This window comes from Mytilus galloprovincialis, chromosome 3, assembly GCF_965363235.1.
Source record: "Mytilus galloprovincialis chromosome 3, xbMytGall1.hap1.1, whole genome shotgun sequence".
Classification (NCBI taxonomy): domain Eukaryota; kingdom Metazoa; phylum Mollusca; class Bivalvia; order Mytilida; family Mytilidae; genus Mytilus; species Mytilus galloprovincialis.
In genome coordinates, this window is record NC_134840.1 from 31931448 (window position 1) to 31952227 (window position 20780).

Here is a 20780-nt window from a genome sequence, read left to right on the forward strand (position 1 = left end):
TGTGAAGAAAGTAATGTTTTTACAACAGAAAGGTATAGCTGGTATATCATGTACTTTCTTCTTTCGTTTAGGTACATCTCGAAAAGGGCATCAAATAAACAAATGTACTTCTGCCTATAATTATGCATTCCACAACCAATGCAGCCTTGCATATTTAGTTCTAAAACTACTTATGGTAAAATTTTCTCTTAAACTGTTCAAAATTGCACCAAGAAGTACTTGTTGGACTGTCAGTATCGTATTTCTATATTATTTGAATTAAGCAATTGATGAGAATATGTAACTTAAACTAAATACAAATATACCTATTAACACTAAAATACATTCATCAAATCCCTATAAACTTGTATTTGCCCTCAAAATGTATAGTGTCTATTTCTGTTCTGTTTCTGTATAAAAACCCAAAGAGTAACTTTCAGTAGCTTTTTGTATTCCAAAAAGATAATTCAACTAATGATTTTGAAACAATGTGTCATACTCCCAAGACCAGTCGACTATCTAGGCTACATAAAAAGATGATTAAGTTCGGGTTTAAATTGTTCAATTTCAGTTCCAATTATAAAGAAACCATTAGAGAATGGAATGAAGAAATCATTTTAACAGAAATCCCCAAATTACAGAATAAAGAAGATACTTCTGTCAAATATGAAGAAGGTAGGTTATCATTTTTTTTAATTTTTCTTTATTATCCATATGTTTACTTTTGATTTACCTTTAAACTCGCTAAAGGATTGACTGGAATTAAAAACATTTCAATTTGGATTGCAATCTTGCAAATATTTCATCCGAAAAAAGGGTGTTCAATTAACTGTGGGGAGTGTATATAAATTTGACGCCAGGTCCGGTAGGAATAAAGACATCGACTTTGTGGTGCAAATCCCATAAAGCTGATTCATTTTCGAACTGTATTATTTAGAGCGGGTGTAGAGATTAAGTGGTTTAAATTGCATTCAAATGGTTGATATAAATATTATCATTGGGAATCGACCCCATACAACATATGGGTTAGGCTGAAGAGTCAATATCTATTTTCGTATTATGCCAACAGATTATTTTTACACTTTTTCGAAGTCTACAGGAATGCCAAAAACTAAACTGTACTATCCTCTTTCCTATAAAATTGTTTTTCTTCAAAACAATAGATCGGTTTGAAGCAAATGCTCCGTGTTGAAGGCTGTACTTTGACCTATAATGGTTTCCTTTGGCAAATTGTTACTTTGATGGAAAGTTGTTTTATATGCACTCATATCACATCTTCTTACATCTATTGCAGTTATTATAAACATAACAAATCTTAACAAAATTATTTCGTTAAGAAGTGTTTATAATTGCCACTTTTTAATCACTCCTAGTTCTTTCTTGGATTTGAACTTGCCAGGTTTTAAAACAAAATGTCCAATATACTTATTTTGGACTGAATGCTATGTTTTGTTGAAAAGTGTGTTGATTGCAAGAGGGTTCATTGATTGATATTTTAGTGACCTCTGAAAGGATGGGGTTTACTTTGAATATCTGGATATTTCTTATATCATTACAATAATATAAATTGTCTAAAATGTATGCGACTGTGTAAGTGAATACTACTCATTAACAGAAATACGTTATATTAAACACCTTCGAAATAAAATGTATATCTATTATAAATATTTCGAGTCTAAAAAAACAACATAAAACACAAAACGTCCGCTGAAATTCTTCATGACAAGAACATATAACAATAAACTGATTAGTTGATTCTCCAATATAGGGCAACTGGGATGAAAGGCCTCTTCTTGAAAATGATATGTTTAAAAGAGCAGCGCCTTACAGTTGCTTACCTACGATCCCAACAACGAGTTGTTGCAATTTAACAAATTTAATTGATTCCGACAAACTGCTGTATGCTAGTATAATTATACACTAAATATAATTATTTATACAATCTATGTTTAAGATGACAGAGAATCTGCAGTTACTATGGACAAGGTTATAATAATAATTGTAGCATCATCAGCAAGTACTGCCGTGTCGATGGTCATATGTTGTATTTTTGTATTGATAATTCGAAGACTATTGTGTAAAAAACACCGTACCGATCGTGCAGGGACTTTTAATGCGGGTATTGCCACTAATGGTGAAATTACCACACATCCATCAACTCTTCAAGAACAACATTTTACTGTCAATACATTTGGCAATTCTGATTCACAATATGAAACAATCGACGAATCAAGTATAATAGAAATGTCAAACGTTAGAACAGATGAAGAAAGATTGGCTTCGCGCAACACTAACATCTCTAGTTCAAGTAGTGACAGTAAAATTTCTAATGCCAGCGGTGTTGCATCTGAGGATACAGAGGGTTACATCCATCCATATAATACTCTAGAAGAAAATTGGCAAAATAAAGGTTATCAGTATACTCTATGTATTGCCAAGACTTACACAAGTAAAATTCCTAAACAAAAGCTAACGGCAGAAGAGAATTCAGCAAAAACATCACATTTCATGCAGTAAAAATAGCTCTTGCAGATTTTTGTAACTAATTGTCAAAATATCAAGGTCAACACCAGGTTAGATATTCAATCGAAAATTAAAAACTTTAACTGTTACAGTAACTGTACATAAAAATAACATTAAATAAAAATGTCTTATTTTACTCAGTGAATTACATTCTCTCTTACTTGTGTTTTTCTTTCATTTTGTTATTGTATAAAAATGATCTTGCTCTTCTTTTTGTTGGAATCCGGTTGGAATACGGTTGTACCGTCTCGATTCTAACAAGCTTGTAATCACTTAATTCAGTATATATTTCTGCTTATCGAATTACACCGGCTATTTCCATGGAGTATTAAAGGATAGAACATTATAACGGTCATATTCATATTCATATTTTAGAAAAAGTTTTGTTTCATTTATTTGATTTTACCAATCGTAAAAGTAGAGGTTTTGAGTAATAAATTAATATATCCCATCCCTTCTACTCAATTTAAAGACAGTTTTTGGTGACATATTTGCATTCCTTCATAATGTTTCTGTTTCTTACATGTTATTTTATTAAGTCGAAGTATTTGAAGAGTATTATGTTTATGACCTTTCTCAAAAACTGTTCTTTCACTGTACTGAATTATTGTTGAAATAAATATTATTCGTTGAGATTCTTGTGTCAATTAACAAAATAACATACTTCTTTTGGCATGATCACGTATCGGTCGTTTCAGATTACTCCTCACTAGAAAAAAAAGTAAAATCACAGAAATACTGAACTCAGAGGAAAATTCAAAAAGGAAAATTCCTAATCAAATGGCAAAACAGACACAATTTATTACTGTTATAGGACATTGCTACATACTCTACATGATGTCTAGTATTTTAATAGTGAAGATATCTTGTATTGAATCAGTATCAAAAACATTTGTACCTGGATAAAGAACATTTCTGAATATTAGGTTTGAACAGAAGATGTAATCGTGGCATTAATAACCCAAACGGTCTAATAGATGGCACTTTGACACTCATAAATTGGCAATTTTGCAATTATCGAAGGGATTCTTTTAACTATGATTTGGTATGATTTTAAAGTTTGTTTTCTTTAGCCTTGGTGTAGGCCTCAAGTAGGATATACCAACAAAAGGTTTTGGTTATAATCATCAGACTTTCTCTTATTGGATATCGTTGCGTCTTGGTATGTTCTTGTCTTAATTTGCTTTGCTGAAATTTAATGCAAGTTTGAGGTTTCTAAAAGCTATGGACTGCTTCGCTCTATCATTATTTAAGGTTCATGTACATGTAATATGTGTGCACGAAAATTTGAACCTTTGCTAATAGACACGTGTTACCAGTAATATTTAGATACTTTATTTAATATTAATTGATTAGTTCGTTGGCTTTTAATTAAAAAAAAATGGGGGGGGAATATTTTTCTCCAAAGACCCATATTTATTTACCTCTGGATTTAAATTGGTTCATTATGTAGGTTATTATTGTCTCATTTGAGTCCTTCTGTTCACTGAATATCAATGTAGCCAATTTGCTAACATGATCTTCAAACAATATTTAAAAAATTGACAAAGCCATATTCCTCATGAAGACTCAAAGTAAAGCGAGTGGTAGTACATACTTAAACTGTAAGGTTTAACTATTATAAGTTCGAGTCATACATATGTTAAAAATATGCTTCACAGCCCTATGTTTTAACCTTTGCCAAAAATAGTAGTGCTTATGAACTCTCCGTTCCATGCTATATTTTTGTACGAAACTTCAAAGTAAAAGTGAAACACTTTACTGAAAATGAGTTTCTATGGGAAATTGCATTATCCATATTTACAGAAATGCAACTAGAATAGGAGAATGATTCAAATCGGATTGTCGCACTTTAATCATAATAAATCTCGATAAAATTACTCAACATTACAATTGTATTATATGTACGTGTGATTCGTCTGGTATATATTAGTAAGAAATGTATAATTAAAGTCGTAAGTCTCTGGTACAAATAAAAAATTAAAACAACAAAAAATACCAAACTTCGAGAAAAATTCTAAACGGAACGTCACTAAGCAAATAACAAAATCAAAACTTCATATACATCAAACAAATGGATAACAACTGTCATATTCCTGACTTTGAACAGGCATTTTCTTATGTAAAAATGGTGGATTAAGCCTGGCTTAATAGCTAGCTAAACCTCTCAATTGTATGCATGTCTCATTAAATTTCATTATATTGTCAAAGATGTGTGAACAAATCAAACGAACATAATAGGTAAAAATTTCGAAAATAGGGGTACAGCTTACTGAACAGTAAACAGTAATAATTACAAAGACAAATAAACGAATACTATAACACGTTATTAGGGCATTTGATAAAGTTACAGGGGAGGTGATGACGTTTCTAACGTAAAATTTATTTTTGCGACGTCAAACTGTGACAAGTCTCAAAAAGAGGGACGAAAGATACCAGAGGGACAGTCAAACTCATAAATCGAAAATGAACTGACAACGCCATGGCTAGAAATGAAAAAGACTGACAGACAAACAATAGTACATATGACACAACATAGAAAACTAAAGAATAAGCAGCACGAACCCCACTTAAAACTAGGAGTAATCTCAGGTGCTCCGGAAGGCTAAACAGATCCTGCTCCACATGTGGCACCCGTCATGTTGCTTATGTGATAACAAATCCGGCAAAAAGTCTAATTCGGTAGGTCACATTCATGAAAGGGAAGGGGATTGTAGTTACAACGTAAAGAACATATCCGATATCATTTGTAAAACCGTTATTCCATAACGTTCAACCAGCTCGTGATGGCGTCCGTAAAGATGCACTTTGCGACTGTTTTTTTTATGATTTAAACTGATTTAACTTGAAAAAAAGAACATGGAGCCCTCTTTGAAATGGCATTATGTTTGATTACGTATGAACATTATTTGTACCAATGTTAATGAAAGAGTCAGCATTGACTTTTTTTTTAATTTCATAAACATACAGCAAAAATGCCGTTTTTGTCCTTAAATCCTAAAATCAATTATTCCCAAAGAACTATTACATACATATTGAGAGCAAAATAATGTAAAGCAGATTTGCATAATGTTTCTACAAAAATCTTCTTTTGTTTATCTGTTGAAATAAAAAAAAAGTTAGGTGTGTCTATCCAAAGGATAGAAATATAAAAAAAAAACCAACGAAAGTTTGAATAAATGTCTAACATTTCGACCGCTTTTATCTCTTAAATAGCACATAAAGGTTTTTTTTTTGTTTTGCATATATTAATGAAGTAAAATTTCTTTCTTTTCTGGTTGTTCTAAACTGGAACGTCTATGTTGTTGAATAAAAGAAGTTCTTTCTTGTGAAACGAACCAGCCAGCAATCACAGGAAATATCACGGAACCAACCGTTAATCCGAATGCCCAAGATAATACATATCTCTTCTGAATATCATACATAGTAACCCAACAAAGAGCTCCAACTGCTGTTGTTTCAACTGAAATTAAAACGAAATGCATGTAGTGAGAGCTCAATCATTAAATGTAAGATGACAATTTCATAGGTTATAGGGATAAAAATAATGTGTGACATATCTAGAACAAGTAAGTCACTAGATCTGGCGTTGTGTCAAAATGAATAATCTTATGAGTTCATACTTAGTACACCACGACTACGCCTTTTCTTATCAAGTTAACAATGATGGGTACATGAACATCTTTCCGGACTGGAATGTATCACTAATTTAGGAGGTTGACATATATTGTATTAAACTGTTATGAATAAAAGGAGAGCAGGCATACTTCAATTAGACAGCAACCGAACGTCACAAACAAAATGCAAGTCAATTAGTTGTCAACAAAAAAGCACCAACAAAAGAAACCTGTCTCTGCAATATTACATGCAGATTACTGGTTGATGATTTTTTTTTATCTAGGAAACTCTTTGTTAAAGATGATAATATAGCATAATTTATTATTATTTATAAGAACAGAAAAATGAAAAACGTTATTTGATTATAATAACACATTGCAACCGGAAAAAACATGATCAAATTAATTGTTTTCTTTAAAGCGTATTCTCTTTGTCCCTAAAGTGCGCTACGTATGCCAAAATAGAAATAAAATAAATACATAAATATTGATATAACAACTGACGCTGGAGTGCTAGTTTTATATCTGCTAATCATTCGGATACATCGTTAACTTAGGTTCAGATTGTTATGCTTTGTTTTATTGAAAAGTCAAAGCATATTTTTAATTAAAAAAAAAATGAAATCATATTTGACGCCTGTAACTTTAATAAATGGTTTTAACTGACAATTACGAGAGGGATAGGCTTCAAGAATTTAAATATTACTATCTAAATTAAATATTTCCCCTGTTTAGAAACATAAAATACACATTTACTTTCTGCTTCAATATGAAAGCTATATTAAAATTTACAATGTACTTTCAAAAAGTTGTCTCATAAAGACACTTAGAGAAAAAGAGTTTAAGTGTGCACTTGAAAATCATCTTTTATGGCAGTTTTAATAAGAATGTTTTAAAAATAAAACTATGTCAAAAGGATAATAAGTTATAGTATCATAGTAGGTTAGCCATTGAACGCCATCGATTTCGTAAGTCGTGCGGTTCTTTTTTCTCGTTTGATTTGTTTTACAGTTTGTTACAATTTATTTTATACTGACTTTATCATATCGAGTTCAGCTCATCGTTGGGGTCGATTGTCATACTGTAAGTCGGAAACAAAAACAGAACAGCCGCTATAATGTATATATCTTTATAAACTAATGTTAGGAAAACGGTAAGGTAGCAACACAACATCACTTTACATAATCACACACGATTGTTATGATGAATTTGGAGAATCGACTTTGAAATATTCGAATTATCTTCTTTTGATCAGTAAAATAGTATAACATTTGTTGCGTAGTTTTGGAAGCTAAGCATTCAGTGGGTTTGATTATTTGTATTTTTGTTTTTATTATTCTTTAACTCACCTACCAATCAAAATGATAAAGATCATGCATACTAAAAGTATGTCTCCTCCATAAACAGGATGACGCAGGTAAAGCCAGAATGACAATAGGGATAACAAATAAAATATCACAGATAATGTTTCCAATCCTTTAGCTGCCTTCGACTGGCTAAGACCTGCAACAACAAACAAATGAGAATGAAAGATACACAAAATCAATATGAAGGTTTTTTTTAAATCTAAAAAAAAATTCCTACATTTATGATATAGCTATAAAATAATGACATTATCGGAACGTTGACGCGTTTCCCAAATGTATACATGTTGAAGGCCGTACGGTGACCTATAGTTGTTTATTTATGTGTCATTTGGTTTCTCGTGGAGAGATGTCTAATTGGCAATCATACCACATCTTCTTCTTTATAAATACATTCATTGGGGTTATAATTCCTGGCTTATTAATTTATCTTTTTTTAAAAGCAAACACAATGATATTGCTCATGTGGTCGTTGCTAGTGTATTTTTTTTTATGTGTACTAACCAGGTACGAGATTTTTATCATGAAACTTTATACTGTCAACAAAAAATATTGTTACAAATTAAGTCTATATATATAAAAAGATGTGGTACGAGTGCCAATGACACAACTCTTCATCCAAAACACAATTTGCAAAAGTAAACGATTATAGGTCAAAGTACGACCGTCAGCACGGAGCCGGGAAAGGTTATTGGTTGATCCATAATCGTGATTATTTGAGATTAAGAATATATATGCTATCAGTTTCTGGGTTGCTTTAATTGTGTTTTTATGTAAGTGTCTCGTGTAAACATGGTAAAGTCAAACTGATAACACAATGTGTGCTTCGCATCACGGTGCGGAGCTATTAGTTTCAGTCGACATACACGCCATCTTGAATTAACTACTAGATTCTGATTGGTTGCATTATGATGCGGCTGAGATTCAGCAACAGCTATTAGCTTAAATGAGATAAAGAATTACAGACTTTTCTCGTCCAGGATAAGACATACGTTTAGTAAATAAAATCTGATAATGAAATTTTAGAACATAGATTAGAATGTTCATGATATATCATTTTAAACGAGAGATTTATTAACTTTAAAAACTATTAAGATCATATTTTAACCCACAGTTATACTTTTAGCGTATGTACAATTACTGCTATATCTTAATTATGATATATATTTAAACATCCTCGTGAGGATATTTTTAAGTGATATAAAACTTGATAATATTACTTACTGTGGTCGTATTGTACACAGTTTATTTTCTTTCCTCGTCGAATACATACTGTCCACAGACCAAGTCTTACGGCGCTCTCCGTACTTTCAAGTGCTTCGGTATCTGGTATTATATTCCAGTAAGGTGAAACAAATCCAATGAAATGAATTACACACCCAGTTACAATTAAGGCTATTGATAATTTCAAGTTTCTTGAAAGATTTAGCATTGCAGTCTAATTTCATGTTAAGAAATATGTTTGACGGAAAAATGATATTATTTACGTCACAGAAGGAAGAAAACAGGAAAACATCTACTTTTAAAAAGGAAACTAACACTTGTTCCACAAAAGCATATAATCGATATTCTTAAACACAAAGCTTTGTTTGGCTATTTTTATATTTTTTCTTTTCCCCAGCGTACTTTACAGAGATATTGAAAATGAGGAAATGTAATTTGCTTATAATATTTCAAAAACAAACAAAATACTTTGCTAAACTGCATAAAGCATAATGAAGCTCAATTAGATCATGTTCATAAAAATTCATCAAGCTTCCAACAAAGTCACACCTTCATGCTACTCATTTTCGTAACCAATTTCATATTAAATGTGGATACTGCGTTGAAAAAGAGCAAATAATGTATTATAAATAAATGTATTTGTGTACAATAGAAATAAGGAGATATGGTATGAGTGCCAATCAGACATATAACCATCCAATTCACAATATGTACAAAGTAAGCCATTATAGTTCACAGTACGGTCTTCAAGACAGATACAAAATAAAAATAAGTGGAAAACTATCATCTACCTTTATAACATCAGTTTACCAATACTCTAAACACTGGTAAATCTCTAATAACGATAATTCAAAAGACACAAAATAAATTTCAAGCAATGAATAAACCATGTATAGCAGAAACGAACTGCTATAATATTTTAAAGCAAAATCCCTCCTGAAATATAGATTAATAAGTTTTAGTGTTAAAGCGTTATAATCTGTAACCACAATAGCAGCTATATCGATAGATAATATTGAAGAAATCGGAAATTACTGTTAAATTAGTTAATGTAGAATTTGTTGTTAAAGGGACAGTAATCCGAATTTTACAAAATTTTGATTAATTTTAAACCATTTGAACTGTATCGGAATTGCAAAGAAGGGATATATTGTCGGTGTATGGAATATTTTTTTTTACACTTCCATAGATATTATAATCATTTACAAATATTGAAATAGATAGATTAATGCAAGGAATATACACAAAATGAGGAAATTTTAAATAACGATTTCCTGTAATTCTGTCCACAAACTTCTGTTTAAAAATGATATGTTAGTACTTTGATTATGTCCGTTTTAATTGAAACTATTATATATAGGGGCGTCCCGGATATCATTTTTTACCATGGTAGTAATGAACTACCGGGTAGTGTCGAAATATATCATGAAAAAAAAAACATTGAAAAAATCAATATAAGGGCAACATTGTGACGGCGTCACGCTGCAAAATCGTAGTATTTCTATAATATTAAATCTGGAGTGATTTAGATTGTATCGCTGGTAGTATTAATCACATCCTAATACCCAAAATAGCTACTACCGATACAATATGATCTATGTTCCCGATCGACATTGCAGCACAATGGAGTTTACCCTCGTGTACAATCGATTTTTAGTTGTGTTACCTATGAAGCTGCATTACCTCTACCCGACTAAGGGGTTTGTAAATGATACATATATATATTTTCGATATTCATATACAGTTGAACGAGGTTCAAATCCGGAATACCCTTTATCTAAGTATGATTGGCCTTGAGATGATGTGATAACGAGTTCAGTAGAAGTTTTAGTAGCCCCTTTCAGCTCTATTCAGCAAAACAGAACTATTTCCAGGATAATATACGTCGAAAGGAAACTAAACTTACACGGTAATCTAGGATACTTACACATAGATGGTAGACAGTAGTTAAATAATTACAATGAACATACTTCAGAGCATTATATAAAACTAGTTTTATCTTGGTAGGAGGACGAAGTAGGCAGATTCAGTGTGTTGCAATTATTTTCAATATCACAAGATAAAAAAACTAGTATTTTTCGACAAGCCATTTGTTTATGAAAATGAACTGAAATGTATATCCAAAATCGTTAAAAACATCTGTTTCGTTGTTCTGTTTGGAAGTTAACGACATTTTTTTTTTGCAGCAATATGTATCTATATGCCTTTTTGTTACATATGACGTGGCTCTGTACATCCCGTCATTGTGTTATTGTGTCATGGTAAATTTTTCTTTACATATACATTGTATGTTTGTTTTAAAGTGATTACGATAATAACACAATATTGACGGCTTAACCCCTCTTAATGACATTATTTATTATGTCCTTTTGTTTTGATGAGACATCGTTGTCAATATGATGGAATTGTGTGCGGCTGTCTTACAGGTGAGAGGTTTAGCTAGCTATAAAACCAGGGTTAATTCACCATTTTCTCCATAAATAAATGCATGTACCAAGTCAATAATATGACAGTTGTTGTCCATTCGTTTTATGTGTTTGTGCATATGATTTTGGTATTTGATTAGGGACTGTCCGTTTTGAATTTTCGTGTAAAACGAAAGTGGCCGCATTCGTGTTCATCTTTATATTGAAATGTAAGTTGTATTTTGTGATAATACATAACATATTTAAGGTTGAGGATGAACACGGATGCGGCCACTTTCATTTTTGACAAAAAACATCTGAAAAGTGACATTTTTCGGCATATTTGATAGATTTTTCATATTTGAGCTTGAATCGGATAGTTTTTAATGACAAAATCAATTAAAATCTTTCACATACACTATTTGATTCAAATGAAATAGACACTTAAGTGTTTAAAAAGTGGTCAAAATCTTTAGTCAGATGAACCTGAAATTTGAGGCCAAAATCGGTCCTTACCGGACCTACTCCTTTGTTTGCTAGCAAGTACTACTGTACATATCACGGATTCAGTTAAAGACATCATAAGCAGTCTAAGAGAAGAACGAACTTGTGCAATTTCATAATATCGATAGAATACAGAGCCACAAGATAACCATTCATGTCTATGTAGCTATACATAAAGGTAATGTTTTCATTTATTAAAAAGGAAATCAATTTTTGTTCTAATCAAAACCTTTGACTGCATTATCCAATTAATAGCGTTAAATACGTAAAGAAATTAATATAGTTCGTGTGATTTAACATTAATTTACATTTTATATCAACTGCTGTGAATTTAAATGTGAACTGATAACCTGCGAGTAAACTGATAAACACAATCATTCTTTTAGGTAACCCTTCTATTCAAGTTTTACATTTAATTAAGAATGCCAATAAAATCAGTTTTACTTTAAATCTTAAATCCATATGATTCTTTAACCCAGACTAAAAAATGTCAACTTATGGATGTACACGTATTTCTCAGACCATATGTTGTTTAAACCACATATAACGATCTTGCGATTTCTACCGTTTCAGTCATCGATTTGAGCAGAAATGGCAAACACATCTGCATAGTTATAATCTGTAAAATAAATCAATACTTGTAATAAAGAAATCTTCACATATATATACAAAATTTAATCCTGGTATCTATGATGAGTTTTTTTTTCAACCACTGGGTCGATGCAAATGCTGGTGGAGTTTAAATTCCCCGAGGGTATCACCAGCCAAGTAGTAAGCACTACTGTGCTGACATGAATTATCATTGATATGGTCAATATGTTTTCATATTCAAAAATAAACTGTTTACAAAACTTTTGAATTTTTGAAATACTAAGGCTTTTCTACCTCAGGAATATATTACCTTAGCTTAATTTGGCAAAACTTTTAGGAATTTTGGTCCTCAATGCTCTTCAACTTCGTACTTTATTTGACCTTTTTAATTTTTTTGGATTCGAGCGTCACTGATTAGTCTTTTGTAGACGAAACGCTCGTCGGCGTATATAAAAAATTTAATCCTGGTACCTATGATGAGTTTATATAGATATGATATAATAGTTTTACTTTTATAAAATTTTATATAGCGTTCACCAAAATTTGTAATATACTAAATTGTCAAGGGGATAACTAAAAAATAGAATTAAATCATAGTTAACAACCTTATTGTTGTTTTAAGACAAATTTAAGCGTTATCCTCTTCAAAGAAAAATGTTAGACGTACAATGTAAATTAAAATGAGATAAACATTTATAAATTTCATGCCTCCGATCCGCTTTTCGGATGTACTTTTCAGTGCCAAATCCAGACAATGTGGAGTTTCATGTGATTATTTAATCTTTCTGGAAGTGAAACGCTTTCCTTCATTACCAGTAGAACGGACATGTATTTTGAAATGTTTGCGCAGAGAAAACAGTTAATAAGTTTTTATTGAAGGCGCATAAATCTACATTTTATTGATTTGTATTAAAAAATAACCTTTCATTGATTTTCTAATTCTGATCATTCGACCAATCGCTCTTTTGCATGGATAGCTGTATTTGATTTATAGATCAGGTAAGAGGCTACTAGGGGGTTGGAATCGGTATTCCTTATGATTTGTAATCATGCAAAGGTCGAATTTAATTAAGCTTGGTCGAAACTATCCCCTTCCAGATGAAAGCATCTTTTAAATTTTTTACTAGATATGTACCGAACTATTTGGATTTGTTCCGATACATACTTGATCATTGTGCTGGTTTTTAAGATTTTGAATAATTAGTGACAATTTATTCGTGTTTACCTATGAAACGTGAAACTTATTTAAGGGTTAAAATTGTATGGTCTCTTAAAGCTATCAATGGTCACGTTATTAATCCTTCTAAAAAAGGGACGGAAAATACAATAGGGACACTTTATACTCATAAATCAATGAAAAACGACACAAAACAAAACACAGTTTTATTGAATGATTGAATTGTTGTTTAATTCATCGCCAGTTTCAGTAATCTTGGACGGAGGTGGTGAAGAAAGCCGACGTTACTGGAGAAAACCACCGACCTTTGACAGGACGCTTTCATCGGAAACTTTAGATTGTGCAACATGCACTCCATCGAAAATTTAGATTAATCAAGGGGCACCGGAATATTAAATCAAAAATGCTTCATATGTGGCATCCATTGTGTTAAACTTAAATAACTTTCACTGTTCAAATCTACATACTGGTTCTTGTTTGAATACACAAATTCAGGAACTGTTTTGGTTATATCATACAGACATGCATTTGCAGCATTTTTGTTTGCTTTATCAATTACCATAAACCATCCTTCATCAGTTGAACAAACAACATGCCTCTTAATGATGTAAAATCGTCTTGTCCTTTTTGAGGTTTTGTAGCTGGATGAAATATAAATATAGTAAAATAGTGTTAAATTTCCTATGGTTGACGACTTTTCTCACACAGTAGTAAATTATAAATGATGAATCATTCTTAAAATGACTCAAACTAATTGCATCGACAGTTTATTTCATTGTATAGTTTTGAAAATTTCACTGAGATAGCTGCTCATTTTTTTGAGGTCAATAACCATGCTTCCTAAATAATTATCAAAAAATAATTATATTTTCCCATAGTTCTGATATTAATCGGCCCTTTTCGTGACTTTTTATTTTTAAAATTTTTTTTTATAAGTCAGACTTTTTATTCATTTAATTTTATTTTTTATGAGTTAGTAACTGTATTTGTGATCAACATTGTATATTTTTTCTAAATATTAATCACATTTTAATTGACTATCAAAAAACCGCTTCAGACGCAAAAAAATATTTAAGAAGGCAATATTGTTGTTTTCGTATTTTAAGCACTGGATCGATATCTGTGCTGGTTGACTATTAGGCCCCGAGAGTGTCATCAGCTCAGTAGTCAGTACCTAAGCATTTATAACAAATTTGAAATTGTCAGTTTATAAATTTGGAATAATATATAAAGAAACTAAGTTTTCAACTCCATCAGGCAAAGTTGATCTTAGTTAGACTTAATTTTGTAAAAACTGTAATTTGTTCATAAAGCTGTTCAACTGTTTCGTACTTATTTTTCTTCGGCTTTCAAATACTCGGCTATGAACGTTCCTGGTGAAGGTTAATCCAAAAAAGCGCTTATGACACATGTGCCAAATGTGGAGCATGATATGCCTACCCTTCCAGAGCACTTGATATCACCCCCAGTTTTTGGTGGGGTACGTGTTGCTTGGTCTTTCTTTTTCTATGTTTTGTAATCTGTACTATTATTTGTCTGTTTGTCTTTTCATTTTTAGCCATGACGTTGTCCGTTTATTTGCAATCTATGAGTTTGACCTTCCCTCTGGTATCTTCCGTCCCTCTTTTATAAACCTTTCAGACCTCTTCTCAAGCACTTGAGTTTATTTTCGGGTTTGTATTTGTTGTGTTAGTTTTGCACAATATTTTACGATACTAGAGTGTTTGGTCGATCAATCGATCATTCGAAAATTCTAAACGAAAAGCTCTAGTTTAGTTTAAACATATTTATTTATAGTGGATTGGGAAACATGTTTTGCAACTTATATTAATCCCTTTCCACTTTGCGGGTGCGAGTGCTGCCTTGTAGCGGCATTAGCCTGCTCTTTTTCGAAATCTACAAGGGTGTCTTTAACGTTAAAGCTTTAAGCAAATGGTAAAAACAAAAGCTCAAACAAATAAAACAAATGGATACGACTGTTATATTCCGACTTTGTACAGACATGTTCTTATGTAAAAAATGGTTGGGTTATATCTGATTTAATAGCTAGCTAAAACGTATCACTTTTATATGACAGTCTCATAAAATCCATTATATTGACAAGGAAATGACAATTCTCATTTTATATATTTCTATAGTTGTAAAATTGAGAATGGAAATGGGGCAATGTCAAAGAGACAACAACCCGACCATAGAACAGACAACAGCAGAAGGTCACCAACAGGTCTTCAATGCAGCGAGATAATTCCCGCACCCGGAGGCGTCCTTCAGCTGGCGTCTAAACAAATATACTAGTTGTGCTTCTTTAAATTGAAAATACAAATTTCACCTTATCCTTTTATTCTCATTTGTCTTTATTTGTGTCTTGAGTGCTTTATTTTTAACTATTATACATTTGTTTTAATAATCTTTTGTGATGTCTTAGTCAATGATAAATGAAAATAACATTAATACATTTCTTGCTTCGGACATTTTCTGGTTTAATCTTTATCATGTGAACTACATGTTTTTCAATCCATCAAATTAGTTTGTATATGCTTGTGTCGGTAGATATTTCAAAACTGTATACTAACTGACCCTTCGAGAGTAAAGTACTGAGTATGTTCTTTCTATTCAGATCTGGCCATGTACTGTTATTCACATATTCCTTTCTAAACCATGATGTGTTTGTGATGCTTCCGTCTTTTGGATAACAACCAAGTACAACAAAAGCCACAACTTTACCATTTCTGAAAAACTCCATCTTTATCTATATAATAAAATATATAAAAGTTAGATGTTGCATTATTTCTATCGAGTTGTTTATTAAATAGTTTTGTATTGTTTTAACTTATCCAGCATTCCATGTATTCAATGTCAATTGCAATACAATGCAAACAACATATCAGAAAATTATCGGATTAACAGCAATAACTGGAAATTAGAATTAACAACAACACAAAAACATAAAAATGAGACAGAGAAAAAAATCCACGTGTAAAAGAAAAAAAGGGAAATATGAGCTTATTGATTTTATTAATGATTGCTACCTTCGTAATGTTCATATTTTGAAACTTGTCAATTTTTGGATTTCGAAAGTGTGTTCTGCATTCATTCGTTTGTTTCAGTAGATAAACAATCGGCTGAAGGTTGTGGGGCAGATCGCCAGAGTAAGTTCCAAGAAATGTTTCGTATGCAGGTATGTTGATTCCAGCAGTTGCTCTAAACAGAAGCTCCGACCTTGGTAGATGCTCATGTATGTTCGGTGTTCCTGAAATAGATAATTAGAAATTGTTTAAAATGCTATCGAAACAGGTGTAAAGCTGTTTAAAGATATATCATTTCCAGATTTTATCATGGTTTCTTTTCATAGTGGTGATATCATTGTTACTATCACGTTTTGAGTATATAATATATGATAGTGGGATCAAAGTTGTTTCCTTTTTCTTCTCGTGTTTTTATGCTGATTGATATTTTTTTTCTGTTCAATTCAATAATACCCCTGGAGTTGGTAAACAGTGATCAAGGAATAAAGATTATATACATTTTATTTTCAACAGCATCGTATAACATTCAAATAAAATACCTTTTGTTTTTAACAGCGTCGTACAAGTTGAACATCTGGAATTTTCTTTGTTGATAATTTCCTTGTATGAAATGAGGCACGTCTTATCATTGTAATTATAGCATGCACATAAGCAGTTAAAATCCATTATAGGTTGCATTTCTGTAAATATTGACAATGCAATTTCCCATAGGAACTCCTTTTACAGCTTAAACTGTACCACTTTTACTATGAAGTTTTGAAAAAAATCTTATCCTAGAATTGAAAGTTCATATGCACTACAATTTTTTCAAAGGTCAAAATATAGGGCTGTGCGGCATATTTTCAACGTTTATATGCACTGAACTTTTCAAAGTTTAAACTAACAGTAATTTTCTTAACTACCCCTACCTCGAATGAAGGGTTACCACAAATTTCAATGTAAACAATATGCACATTATATTTACTGGTAACATTCCCAAGTTATGTCTCTATGAGATGGAACACAGAGAGCATAACTGGGAACCAGTATGTAAACAAAATTAATTTTCTATGAATATTCTAAATCTCCCCAAAAGAGGCGTGGTTTGAGAAACAGCTGTATTTACAAAGTTCAACCTATACAAACATTTATTCATATAGAAAACCCTCTAAAATCATTTTTTTCTCACATTAATACTCATTTATCAGAATTATAGCCTGAAAGAAATAACTGTTTAAACTCTAAGGTTTTTTTTACTGTACATTTTATACCCCCTCCCCTGTTTCAAATTTTAAAAGAATTTGAAAACAAGACTTTAATAATTGCCAAGCTTACCCTATTTGCATATTTTCTGATATAAAATGCCTGGAACCTGTTTAAAACTGTTTTGATAACATATTGAAAGCATATCAGAATACCATAAATGTAATGTTTAGCAGTCAATCATTACAACATTCAAGATTATATAAAGTATCCAATCCTGCCTCTGTCTCCAGTCCACTTCTTATTGTATGCCTATTTGTCAATTAAAGTTCACATTTTCTACCTCAAATGGTCAATTTAGAATTCTTGTCACAACAGTATCATCTGTCACCATATATCTGATACAATTTACTTAATAAATATACTAGAAGTGTTCAAACAAAGCCATATTTGCAATAGTTGTATGTATGCCGACACAAGTCTGAGATATAAATTCACTTAAAATGTTATAGAGATGACTGCTTACATCTGATTTTTGGATAACTTCCAAGCATATTTATTGTTTTCTATATCAAGAACTTGAAAATCATAAAATCATAGCATTTACAAGTTAAATTATTTGTTTTATGACCCAGGGGGTAGGCAATTTTCTATGGTTTTTGCCCCTGGGGCCTCGAATTTCCTAAATTATTCAGTTGTTTCTAGCAATTAGGAATATTTAGTACATATTCAGGATAGAACACACTAGTGTAAGTTTTGTTGAGATATTTTTGTATTTCTAGCTTGTCTTTTTTATTTCGTGGTGACAAAAAAGCAGATTTAAGTATTACGGCTTACTTTTGGGTTATCGACAGGACACAAACACCCCATAAATAATATTCAGGAAGGATCGATGAGTTTCAATGACTGCGAAGAGTAAATATAAGCACTTCTTAACAATTTAACTTACATATATGCAAATATGATATAATTTTGTATTCAGGACTTTAAGTAAACTATGCATACTGTAAACTGTGAATTTATGCTGAGTCATCATATCTAAGCCCAAGATTCTATCAATCTTAGTGAAATATTTATAAAACTTCATATTTGAGTTAGTTTCTTTAAAATCTGTGAGATAAAGCAAATTTGGTTAAATTCTGAATGTTCTCTTTTTTCACCCTATATAGGTTGCATTTCTGTAAATATTGACAATGCAATTTCCCATAGGAACTCCTTTTACGGCTTAAACTGTACCACTTTAATATGAAGTTTTGAAAAAAATCTTATCCCAGAATTGAAAGTTCATATGCACTACAATTTTTTTCAAAGGTCAAAATATAGGGCTGTGCGGCATATTTTCAACGTTTATATGCACTGAACTTTTCAAAGTTTAAACTAACAGTAATTTTCTTAACTACCCCTACCTTGAATGAAGGGTTACCACAAATTTCAATGTAAACAATATGCACATTATATTTACTGGTAACATTCCCATCCAACTTATAAACAAATATATGTACATTGAATCAGTGAATCACGGGTAAATACAATTGTATCCTTGACGTTTCTTTGAACAACACACTGATGATGTATCAATTCAAACGAGCTATTTATGAAACATTTTATAAAGTTAGTTTTGACAAATAACCAATTCAACCATATAAACAACTTCATTGTAAAAATATGTATTCCAGACACCGCCAACCATGCTCATTTATATAGACATTCAATGATTCGATTGGTTGTTGTTGCATTCGATATAAAAAATGCAATATCTTCAAAATTGATATTATAAGTTTTTAAACCTTGTTTCTTATCTCAACAATGTTTTATTTTATTTAAACAAAATATAAATTGAGGACAATTTCTAGTAAATGCAAAAATGTAATCAATTTAGATTATATTATTTTTCATTAATAAAAAGCTAGAAAAATCATTTTGAGTCAATTAAGAAAGTACTCAATTGAATTCAAAATTTATTGACATCAATTGGCAGTATTATGACAAGCTGATATTTCAGTAAAGGAATTCGACCAACGATACTTTACAAGGAGAAAAGGGGACATTTACGAAGTCTGTTCGATTGATTTAAATCAAAAATTATTTTTTTTAAATATTCATGTATGGGTAGAGTAAATATAAAAAAAAAGAAGATGTGGTATGATTGTCATTAAGACAACTCTCCACAATGTTTTATTTTATTTAAAACAAAATATAAATTTCATTTTTTAAAATTACACATAAATTAACATTATAAGTCACCGTACAGCCTTCCACAACGACCAAAGCTCATACCTTACAGTCAGCTATAAAAGAGTAAAGTCCATTAGGAAAAAATTAAATTAAATTCTACAAAAACAAATGTTATAGTAATTATATATTTGTACAGAAGAATTTCACAGATTTTGATAATAAATAAATGAAAGTAAATCAGATTCCTACTTGCTATATGATATATAAGACCTTTAGAATTATGGTGGCTTAATTTTTCTTTTTATGTCATTTTGATATATTTTTATTATGAATTACAAAATACGTTGAACCATAAACGTTAAAATTATTCAATCACGTAGTGGAATGAACTATTTGTGGATTCTTATAAATTCTATATAACTTTTGGACTATTTTAAATCTCGGTCTATTTCTGAAATTAATTCTTACATACTTTTGATTTTTTAACCCTGTATGCTAACATTGCCTATATGAAATTTAAAAATTGTTTGTATATACATTGAACGCCAAATATATGTGACGTTTAAAATTTTCTGACGTCAGACACGCGAATCAATGAATGTGTTTGTAGATAGATGTTTTTGTGTTCCTTTTAAAATTGTTACACGATGATTACTGCTGTACCCATATTTTGACTATTTTATTTATTATGTCTGTTTAGTTCACGCATCATTGTAAATATAACGGAATTTGATGAGACTGTCATCAAAGTGAGAGGGTTAGCGCTATAAAACCAGATTTAATCTACCATTTTCTACATTTGAAAATGCCTGTACCAAGTCAGGAATATGACAGTTCTTGTCCATTCGTTTTTGATGTGTTTTGTTATTTGATTTTGCCATGTGATTATGGACTTTCCGATTAGATTTTCCTCTAAGTTCAGTATTTTTGTGATTTTACTTTTTAATATGTTCATAAAGCCACGCGACATACTTACAACTGGAAATAATTTCAAAGATTTAAATTATGAAATA

The 20780-nt window shown here is 31.0% G+C and overlaps 1 long non-coding RNA gene across 1 annotated transcript; it reads right to left on the bottom strand.

Annotated features, from left to right (window-relative positions):
- Window positions 1–5422: 5422 nt before the first annotated feature.
- On the bottom strand, window positions 5423–8991 carry LOC143067716 (uncharacterized). Its single transcript, XR_012976015.1, has 3 exons — window positions 8708–8991; window positions 7473–7622; window positions 5423–5965 (listed from the first exon to the last, which is right to left on the bottom strand). It is a non-coding gene; the product is annotated as an uncharacterized LOC143067716 (long non-coding RNA).
- Window positions 8992–20780: the final 11789 nt, after the last annotated feature.